This window comes from Chrysemys picta, chromosome 1, assembly GCF_011386835.1.
Source record: "Chrysemys picta bellii isolate R12L10 chromosome 1, ASM1138683v2, whole genome shotgun sequence".
Lineage (NCBI taxonomy): Eukaryota > Metazoa > Chordata > Testudines > Emydidae > Chrysemys > Chrysemys picta.
Genome location: NC_088791.1, coordinates 279,076,797 through 279,087,619, shown reverse-complemented (window position 1 = coordinate 279,087,619; position 10,823 = coordinate 279,076,797). Strand labels below are relative to the sequence as shown.

Sequence of the window (10,823 nt, the reverse complement as noted above, 5' to 3'; positions counted from 1 at the left end):
CAGGAATAAAGGGAAACAAGAAGACTTTTTATCAATACATTAGAAGCAAGAGGAAGACCAAGGACAGGGTAGACCCACTGCTCAGTGTGGAGGGAGAAACAGTAACAGGAAACTTGGAAATGGCAGAGATGCTTAATGACTTCTTTGTTTCGGTCTTACCGAGAACTCTGAAGGAATGCCTAACATAGTGAATGCTAATGGGAAGGGGGTAGGTTTAGAAGATAAAATAAAAAAAGAACAAGTTAAAAATCACTTAGAAAAGTTAGATGCCTGCAAATCACCAGGGCCTGATGAAATGCATCCTAGAATACTCAAGGAGCTAATAGAGGAGGTATCTGAGCCTCTAGCTATTATCTGGAAAAGGGCAAATATAGTGCCCATCTATAAAAATGGAAATAAAAACAACCCAAGAAACTACAGACCAATTAGTTTAACTTCTGTGCCAGGGAAGAAAATTGAGCAAGTAATTAAGGAAATCATCTGCAAAAACTTGGAAGGTGGTAAGGTGATAGGGAATAGCCAGCATGGATTTGTAATGAACAAATCATGTCAAACCAATCTGATAGCTTTCTTTGATAGGATGAGTCTTGTGGATAAGGGAGAAGTGGTGGATGTGGTATACCTAGATTTTAGTAAGGCATTTGATATGGTCTCACATGATATTCTTATCAATAAACTAGGCAAATACAATTTAGATGGGCCTACTATAAGGTGGGTGCATAACTGGCTGGATAACCATACTCAGAGAGTTGTTATTAATGGTTCCCAATCCGGCTAGAAAGGTATAACAAGTGGGGTTCCTCAGGGGTCTGTTTTGGGACCAGCTCTGTTCAATATCTTCATCAACGACTTAGATATCGGCATAGAAAGTATGCTTATTAAGTTTGCAGATGATACCAAACTGGGAGGGATTGCAACTGCTTTGGAGGATAGGGTCATAATTCAAAATGATCTTGACAAATTGGAGAAATGGTCTGAGGTAAACAGGATGAAGTTTAATAAAGACAAATGTAAAGTGCTCCACTTAGGAAGGAACAATCAGTTTCACACATACAGAATGGGAAGAGACTGTCTAGGAAGGAGTACAGCAGAAAGGGATCTAGGGGTTATAGTGGACCACAAGCTATGTATGAGTCAACAGTGTGATGCTGTTGCAAAAAAAGCAAACATGATTCTGGGATGCATTAACAGATGTGTTGTGAGCAAGACATGAGAAGTCATTCTTCCGCTCTACTCTGTGCTGGTTAGGCCTCAACTGGAGTATTGTGTCCAGTTCTGGACACCGCATTTCAAGAAAGATGTGGAGAAATTGGCAAGGGTCCAGAGAAGAGCAACAAGAATGATTAAAAGTCTAGAGAACATGACCTATGATGGAAGGCTGAAAGAATTGTTTGGATTTGTTTAGTTTGGAAAAGAGAAGACTGAGAGGGGACATGATAGCAGTATTCAGGTATCTAAAAGGGTGTCATAAGGAGGAGGGAGAAAACTTGTTCATCTTAGCCTCTAAGGATAGAACAAGAAGCAATGGTTTAAACTGCAGCAAGGAAGGTTTAGGTTGGACATTAGGGAAAAGTTCCTAACTGTCAAGGTGATTAAACACTGGAATAAACTGCCTAGGGAGGTTGTGGAATCTCCATCTCTGGAGATATTTAAGAGTAGGTTAGATAAATGTCTATCAGGGATGGTCTAGACAGTATTTGGTTCTGCTATGAGGGCAAGGGACTGGACTCAATGACCTCTCTAGGTCCCTTCCAGTCCTAGAATCTATGAATCTAGGGGAGAATCTGTGGCTGAGGCAACAGGCATGAGCAACAATATCTGGGAAACAGATGGCATGTCAGTACCCCCCACCTTCCGAGATGTGTCTTCAGCAGGTCCAAAACTGCCACTGAAATGTCCACTAGCCTCTTGCAGATGCTCTGCCTGATTACAAATGCCAAAATAGGAATCAGTGTGAAATGGAAAAGTTCTTCCACTGTGTCAGGATCCACATTGAAGGGTTTGGCTGTTGGGAGTGCGTGGAGATAAAATGGCTTGCCTGGATGTACTGGCGGGCTAAAACCACTCAAAATACTTCCTGTCAACTCATGCGGGACATATAGACAAGTTGTACCATAGACAACTGTGGACAAAGCCCTAGAGCAGCTACAGCTGGTGAAGGCACTAGGAACCCTGGGGTATGATAGCATGTTCCCACAAAAGCTGTAGTTCTGACTCAGGTCTGTGTAGCACAGTAGGGACACACCACCGCAGTTGTGAGGCCCAGGTTTCCAATCGCCACCATGCACTTAAGCAGGGAGGAGTTTTGCTGGCTGGCTGGGAGAAGAAGGCAATGCTTTCTGTCTTGGGGGAGGAGGGAAGACGTAAAGCTGCTGGAAAGAGCAGTCTGCATGGTAAATGATTCACCACATAGGAATGTTGTGTTTAAAAAGGTGAGTTGGGCCTGGCCCCTCCCTTCTTTACTCAGAACAGGCTGGGCAGCAGAACAGAACAGGCTGGGGCTCTATGGCTTGCTGCAGGACCATGTGAAAGTAGCATGGCTCCAAGATAGCGTGGCTCCAGAAAAGCAGCAAATAGCATTGGAAATAGCATGGTTCCAGGGGCATGGAAAAAACAGCAAACAACATTGTAAACAGGATGGCTCCAGGGACACAGAGAAGGGTAAGCTTGGGAAAACAGGGGGGCTGTAACCCCCCACCCTGGCCCCAGAGACACAGAAGGGCAGGCACAGGCAAATTACACAGAAAGGGGACAGTGGAAAGAAGGGGAACTAGCGCCCCTTCCCCCAGGTACTTCCATCCCTGGGCAGGCTGGAAGCTGCAACCAGGGAGGGTGAATTTGCAAGCGAGGCTAATCAGCAGCTGAAACAATCAACATTTGCAAAGGAGGCTAGTCAGTCTCTAAAACAATCAACATGCTTTGCTAGGGGGAGGGAGGTAAGGTAAGTTAATTGTTTCATGTACCAGCAGCTTGCAGTGCAGGGCAGTCCCAATGGAGACCAAGGGCTGGAAGGAGACCCAAGGCAGACACTATTGCAGCAGGGGCAAAGGGGGGCTCACAAGCACAGGGCCTGCTAATGCCCAGGGTGGTGTGTTTAATAACCCAAGGCATAACTCAGGGCAACCTAATGGAATGAGGAAGGGAAATGACCGAAAGGTGGGCAGGCTGTGTGCATTAATGGGGTAGTCAGCGGAACTGTGCAGCAAATGGCCAGTGAAGTTGTTTCTGAGGTTTTCTCCACAGCACTACAGTGCTTCCAAAGTGCACAAGATCACCCATACCCAGGCTGTTCTCTTCCACCGAACACAAAGGATGACTGTAATGCTGATCCCTGGGGTGAGTGTGACCTGAACCAGAGAGGTTGGGGGCATGGGTGGCAGAGGTGGTATCTGGCCTTCCAGCCTGGCAAGGGGTGGCAGTTGCAGGGGCCACTTCCAGGTGCAGGATACTGAACAGCCCATGGGCATAGCCTTGTTGAAATATAATTGCCGGCAGTAGTAGTCTTGCAAACATGCCTGTATCTACAGGGGTTGTAAAAACAACCATCATCAGTAAATGCCCAGCAAATACTATTACATGCCCGGGGCCCCTCCTGAGCTTGTTGCATTGACCTACCTGAGCATTCAGCTGAACACCAGGGAAGGGCATATCTTGGCTCCCTCAGGATAAACTTCATGAGCTATCAGGGTTGCTCCAGAGAGCACTGGGGGCTTAAAATAAGAAACACTCAGGCTACAAGAGCTGCAATCTATTCTGGGGCACTGGAACTTTGCTTGCAGGGTTGTTGCCCCATTTTGTGCCCGGAGGTCAGCAGCAACAGCCAGCATAGCCGGGCCACACCATTACATACCAGGCACTAGACATATGGAGGAACACTTGAGGGTTTGAAAATTTTCTCAGTCAACTTAATGGGGTATCATTGTGGAGGAAGCAATGGTTATTACAAAGGGGAGTTAAAAGAATCCACTCAGATGTGGCAGGGGATGCAGGTTTTGGGGTGTTTTATCAAGGCAAATAGTGTGCACAAAATGACCCACCACCTGGATGCAAAACGGAGTTGTGCGTGACATAACCTCCTTGGAATTTTTTCCTCATTTTAGTTGCGGTTGTCATTTGGGGATCGGAGCTGGCTAATATAAGGGTGCGCTTCTGGCAGATCACACACGGTTATGAAGTTGATAAGGGCATTTGTTCTGCAATGCTTAATCTTCAAAATCTGTTTTTTCTTCCAAGCACGTGCCGGGCATGGATAATGGCATGGCAGACACCTTGTCTTGTTTCCAGTTCCACAGATTTTGTGAGCTTGTGTAACAATGCTGGCTTTGGTGAGACACAACTGTGAATGCCAATTGAGGACAAATTGCTTAAAGCAGGGCAGTTGCAGCCCAAGGCTGAGGTTTTTCCACCTCTAAGGCAAACCAAACCAGCCAAACAGAGAAGACTTCAGTTTTACCCCCACTGGCTAGCCACAAGTCATACAAGCAATTCCCTTAGACACTCCAGTTTCCCAGTATCATCACCAGTGCCACTCATTATGGGGATGAATGGTTATGAAAACCAATACCCCAGTAAAAGATAAAAAGGTTCTCTTGATCCCAAAGGACCAAGCCCCAGACCCAGGTCAATATACAAGTTAGATCTTACCCACAAATCACACTGTTGTCAATTCTTTAGAATCTAAAATCTAAAGGTTATTCATAAAAGGAAAAAAGATATAGATGAGAGCTAGAATTGGTTAAATGGAATCAATTACATACAGTAATGGCAAGGTTCTTGGTTCAGGCTGGTAGCAGTGATGGAAGAAATTGCAGGTTCAAATCAAGTCTCTGGAGTAGATCCCACATCTGGGATGGGTCATTCATTCCTTTGTTTAGAGCTCCTTTGTTCAGTTTGTAGCAAAGTCCCTCCAGAGGTAAGAAGCAGGATTGAAGACCAGACCAGACCAAAGGAGCTGCAGCAGCCATTTATAGTCTCTTGTCATGTGGCCTCTCTTTGTTCCAAAGATAAGTATTCGGGCATATGGCAAGAAAAAAACCTTAGAGTTCTTTCCATAAGCATGTCCCAGCATACCTTGCTGAGTCACAAGGTGTATCTGCCTTCTTTCAATGAGTCAGTTGTATAGCTGATGGTCCTTAATGGGCCATCAAGCAAGCTAGGCAGAGCTGACAACAACTTGTCTGGGGTGTCACCCAGAAGCATAGCATAAGTTTGAAATATAGACAGTACAGAGCCAATATTCATAATTTCAACTACAAAAATGATACACATATACAGATATCATAATCATAACCAGAAAATCATAACCTTCCCATAGACACCTCACACTACAACCTTTTTACAATATTTGCTGCAAATATATAACAGTGGTTGAAACAGTGATCTATATAGTTACAGATTATGTCAACAATGTCACAGCTTGCAACAGGGGCTAGCGGTGAACCCCAGCACATGCCGTGGGCTATCAGAAATCTCAGAATGTGATCTGATCAGCGGAATGGAGATTTTTGGCTCCAGCTTACAAGTTGTTTATTTCATTTTCTTTTAAGGAGTCTTGTCAATTCAAGGATCCAGAGAAGGGGTCACCTATGCGGTCCTCCGTGGAGGGTGGTTGTTGCAGTACCGGGTCAAGGACAATGCAGCTGCTGGTGCCCCTCAACGATCACACATGGGACAATGGGTCCTTTATCCCCAGTAGGGCTGCAAGGCAAAAGGGCATTTGGAGATGTCTGGGAACACAGCTAGGTGTGGGGGGGAGGCAGCCAAGCTAATGCCTGGTGCCTCCTTGTGGCAGGTGTTCAGTGCAGGTACTCCATAAATTAAGGCACAAAAGAACGAAACAATGGTTTGGAAAAGGAATTAAGAAGAGGTGCTTGGTAACTGAGCAAGCTGGGGGTATTTGGGGACTCCTATGACTGGTACAGCAGGGAGCCAACCTCCCCATCATTATAGTCCACCTTAACCCCCTCCTACGAGGGGGCGTAGTCGGTAAGGTCCTGACAAGGGAATTGCTGGAGGGACTTGGTCCCGGCAAGAAAATTGCTGGAGGGACCTGGACGAAGAGGGGGAGAGGGCGGGAGAAGCCGGTGAAAGCTCCCTCTCCCTCCCCTCACCCTCCAGAGCTGGCTGGAAGTGGTAAGGTCCTGGCAAGGGAATTGCTGGATGGACCTGGACGAAGAGGGGGAGAGGGCGGGAGAAGCCGGTGAAAGCTCCCTCTCCCTCCCCTCACCCTCCAGAGCTGGCTGGAAGTGGTAAGGTCCTGGCAAGGGAATTGCTGGATGGACCTGGATAAATGGGGGGGCGGGGGGAGAGCTGTGGAAGCCCACCTCCCCGGAATTGGCTGGAATTGGTAAGGTCCTGGCAGTGAATCTGCTGGAGGGACATAAATTTTGCACCTGCACTGCACACTTTTTATCCGCCGGGTTAGTCCCAGACATCTGTCAATAATAAAGTTGTGCCCTGATTAAACCCATATCTAATGTCTCCTGTCATTCTTTCAGCATAGCCAGACAATACAGTCTGGATGCCGAAGCATGGGCTTGGAAATACTGAGTCTGCAGGTGTGGGTCACTTAGACCCAGACTTACCCACCTAACACCTAACAAGTACCTAACTCCTGTTACTATCAGGTAGTTAGTAATCCATTTCATGACTGCCTGGTCCAGCTCATCACACCATTTATGTGGGAATCAAAGGCCAGGGATAACTACAGCTTCTGTGTCCAGAAACCTATATGAATAGCCATTTTATATTCTTTTCAGCCACATCTTTTCTACAAGGGACACTACTAGAGTAGCCAACTGACATTTTTCAACTTTCTGCCAGATTGTATCAAGATATTATAAAGAGTTAAATCTTCATTTGTTAGGGGAATGGCTCTGACAGTGTAGAATGAAACTGACAATTATGAAAAAGACATCAATTTACCATAACTTTTGCCTGATTCAGTTTTTTATTTAAGTTTGAAGTGTTTGCATTTCCAAACAAAATTGCTGCATAAGCCCTTTTTATATAATTTTATGAAGTTGCCTACTTCAACCATTTATTAGTAATTTTATTGTTAGTGACCAAAATATAATGGTCCATTGCTACATCATAAGGTAGAGTAAGTTTTTATTTTATTACTTGGTCATATTAATTAATTTATTAAATATTAATGATCAAAAAGCAATTCAAGTGATGCTGTATAGACAGCCACAGCACTGCTAACATGTTATTACCCCATTTATCAACGGCTATGCATAAGATGTACCAAGTAATATAACTGGTAGATGAGGTATGTTCACACCATACGTTGTTAATCCAGTTAATGGAATAACAAATACATAACTGGGTCTATTAAATGAGAGACTTAACAATATACATTTATGCTCATATATTTCATCTCCTACAGACAGGATGATTACACTATTTTTTTGACATCAGATAGCAAACAGAACATAAATAAAAAGCTTTTTAAGCTTAGAACTGTTCCTGCTTTTCTGCTTACTATAGAGTGTGTTGATCTGACAAAAGCTCTAAATTGAAATATATATGCTTGTTTTTAGAGAAATATTATTTAAGGTAATATACAAAGTAATTAAATATTCACCATAATTCATAATAGTTTGTTTATTGATTTGTACAGATTCCCTTCTGAATTCTTTTTTGCCTGTCATTTGTCACCATTTATTGCAGTGTATCAATATAAACTGTCATCTTCCTGCTGTTCCACTGAAGTAAATGTAATAAAATGTCAATCTTCTGAGCTGGTACTTTACTTGAATGTCAATTTTAGATGCTGAAATCTGTTTTTGTAACTTCATTGTGTCATGGTTATTGAGCTAAACCTCAGAGACCAAACACAAACTCCTGTGTTGTTTTCATGTTGTATCCTTTTCTTTACAATTCCCAATATCCTGTCCTTTCTTTTTTTATCAGTATTGTCTCTGTTTAGTTTTGAAACTGGTGTGTTGGATTTGCAATGCTATGATTTATAAATGAACACTGTTGTTAAACAAATATGCTAATTATTTTATTTGTTCCTTTAATAATTTAACCAAAGACTATCAACTAGGCTATGATGTGCAGAATTTGAAGTTTAAGATTTCAGATTTAATTTTGCTTTGAAAGCTGCTTTAAAACTAGAATTAATTCAGACAAATGTTAACTGTGCAAAGGGAATATCAAAATTCATGCTGGAAATAGTTTAATGGTAAATTCCTTGTCTTAAATAGTAAAGCTAATTAGAACTGCTTATTGCATTTTTTAGTAAAACATTACAAGTGTCTTGCATGTATTTTCAATGTGACATGTTTATTAATAATGTATCTGGTCTGTGCAATGTAATAAGCCTATTTATCAGCTATGTGCATGTATGCGTACAAAGCTTCATTACAGACAATAGTCCTGATTCAGCACTACATTACTTCAGGTTTACTTTGGTGTAACTCCATCAGTTTCATTGAAATAATGCTAATGTAAAACTGAAGTGATGCAGGAGGGAATCAGACCAATTAACATTCCATTTAGTGGTAGGTGAATTAATCCATTTTGTGAGGGTTTATGGAAGAAAAGCAGGCAGCAGTCTTCCCATTTATAAATGTCATGGGAAAAGCAGCTAGATTCAATCTATTCTATTTATAATTCTATAGTGTCTATAATTCCAGCAGGAATATCACTTGCAGTGCATGGCCTTCTGTTTACAGTATTCTTTTATGAGTCTGGGAATCAATATAATAATATTTTCCTGGTAGAGTTGTATTCATTAAATAGTTTGTGAACTATAAATTTTGTTAAAATATAATATTGACAGGCATGAGATGGAGATAAAGTCAGAGTTACACTACAAATGTTTTACTACTGTTATTATTTCTAAAGGAATATTCAGGATAGTTCAGTGTATCTAAACAATTTAAAACTTTTATGCACAGAATTATTTTCCAGCTCAGTAATCTTCTGGGAGACTTAGCATTTTGTTTAGTCACTGTGAACGTCTCCATAAGCAATATTGGCAAAAAAGTTACAATTACATTCCACTTTAGTTTATTAACTGTATGTACTATTTTATCACTGATGTTATGTGGACAAATAATTAGATGACAGATGGAGGGATGGGGAAAAAGAGAGATTATTGATATACCACAACATCCAGCTGAACAGCTAGTTTTTCAATAAACTTTTTAATTAAGCTGGTTTTAATATATGTTTTAATATCATTCCCCTGCTAGGACAGTTGGTGCCAAGTGCCCTGATTTCTTCATACTGATTGGTTTCCACTTGACAACATTATGTGAGAGTGTGTTGGCATCTTGAGTACATGCCCCAGTACACCCAGCACTTCCTTCTAATTTTGGTGGAAACCAGCTGCTGGGTGGGGATTTCTTGAATCTTTTCCATGGTGACAAAGTTTTGCCAACCAATGCCCAGAATCTTTCATAGGCACTTCTTTTTGAAGGTATCTAGTTTTCTGTCTAGTATTTTAGTAGATCACAGAATTGGAAGGGATGACCTCAGGAGATCATCTAGTCCAACCCCCTGCACAAAGCAGGACCAATCCCCAGACAGATTTTTGCCCCAGATCCCTAAATGGCCCACCTCAAGGATTGAACTCACAACCCTGCATTTAGCAGGCCAATGCACAAACCACTGAGCTATCCCTCTCCCTCTCCCTCTCCCCCTCCTACTGATGTATGTTAGCACAGAGATTACATTTCAATGGAAAATTTCAAGTTTCTTCTGGTGCTGTATATCTTTGATTTCCATGCATTGTTTAGTAAATGCTGTGCATGTCTTTCCTATCCTTGATGTCACTTCCTTCTTGAGGACTTTGTTGGCTAATATAGTGCTGCCCAGGTAGATGAACTGTTCTACTTTCTTGATATTTTTGCCTTCTAATGTGATGTTACTGTTTGATGTCTGGATTTCAAATATGTTTGTTTTAATGTAACTGATTGTGAGCCCTTCTTGGCCTGCTCTTTTTACCAATTTATTAGATTAGATAGATAGATACTGGCTATCAATGATCACTTTAAGGTCACTTTGTGCCACTTAAGCAGTGCAAAGTGGCCTTGGCATACCATAGAATCTGGCCCATTGATTCCAGTCCCTGTAGGCCTCTCAGTCTTCCTTCTTCATCTACCATTGAGCCTAGGAGAACTTTGGTCCTTATTCCTGTTTTTGCCTAGTGACCTGACTGCCATATATAGGAATAGGGCTGAAGTCACAGACTTTTCTTCTGTAGAGAGGTTGAGGTTAGACAGATACACATGGCAGGTACTGGAGAGCCATAATAATATTTAACACTTCTGTTCATAGATCTCAAATCATTTTTCAAAGGTGATAAAACATTATTGTCCCCTTTTTACAGATGGAAAACTGAGGCACAGAGAGTGATAACCTAAGGCTTCACAGTGTGTTAATGGCAGAACAGAAGTATGGTGCAACAAAGCAGCCACATACAGACCAAGCTTTACCTTTAAGAATTTAGCCTAATCCTGTGTTAAATCTTACAAGTTCAGGAAGATAATTTTTCACCAGTATTTCTGAATAGGAAATCAGTGAAAGTGAATAGCCATGATCTGTGCCTGGAATCTGTTCTCCTTTTCTCCTGAATAACCCTGCTTGAATATATTCAACACTTTAATTATATATTTTTTCCAGACAAAGTCATTTTGATGTCATGAAGATAAGGTAAAATATAAATACATGTTTCTTTATTTTAATCTGGGTTTCCCGAAGTTGCAGTCATGGTATGAGTATGTCTCTTGTCAGGGAAAACATTTTAAAAAGTGTTGTTGTTTTTTTTAATTCCTAATTGGAGGAAGTGCATTGATTGACAGAAGCAA

The 10,823-nt window shown here is 41.8% G+C and overlaps 1 long non-coding RNA gene across 1 annotated transcript; it reads left to right on the top strand.

Annotated features, from left to right (window-relative positions):
• The first annotated feature begins 2,462 nt into the window (after positions 1 to 2,462).
• Positions 2,463 to 10,187, top strand: LOC135980848 (uncharacterized). Its single transcript, XR_010597748.1, has 3 exons — positions 2,463 to 2,661; positions 3,244 to 3,336; positions 5,547 to 10,187. It is a non-coding gene; the product is annotated as an uncharacterized LOC135980848 (long non-coding RNA).
• Positions 10,188 to 10,823: the final 636 nt, after the last annotated feature.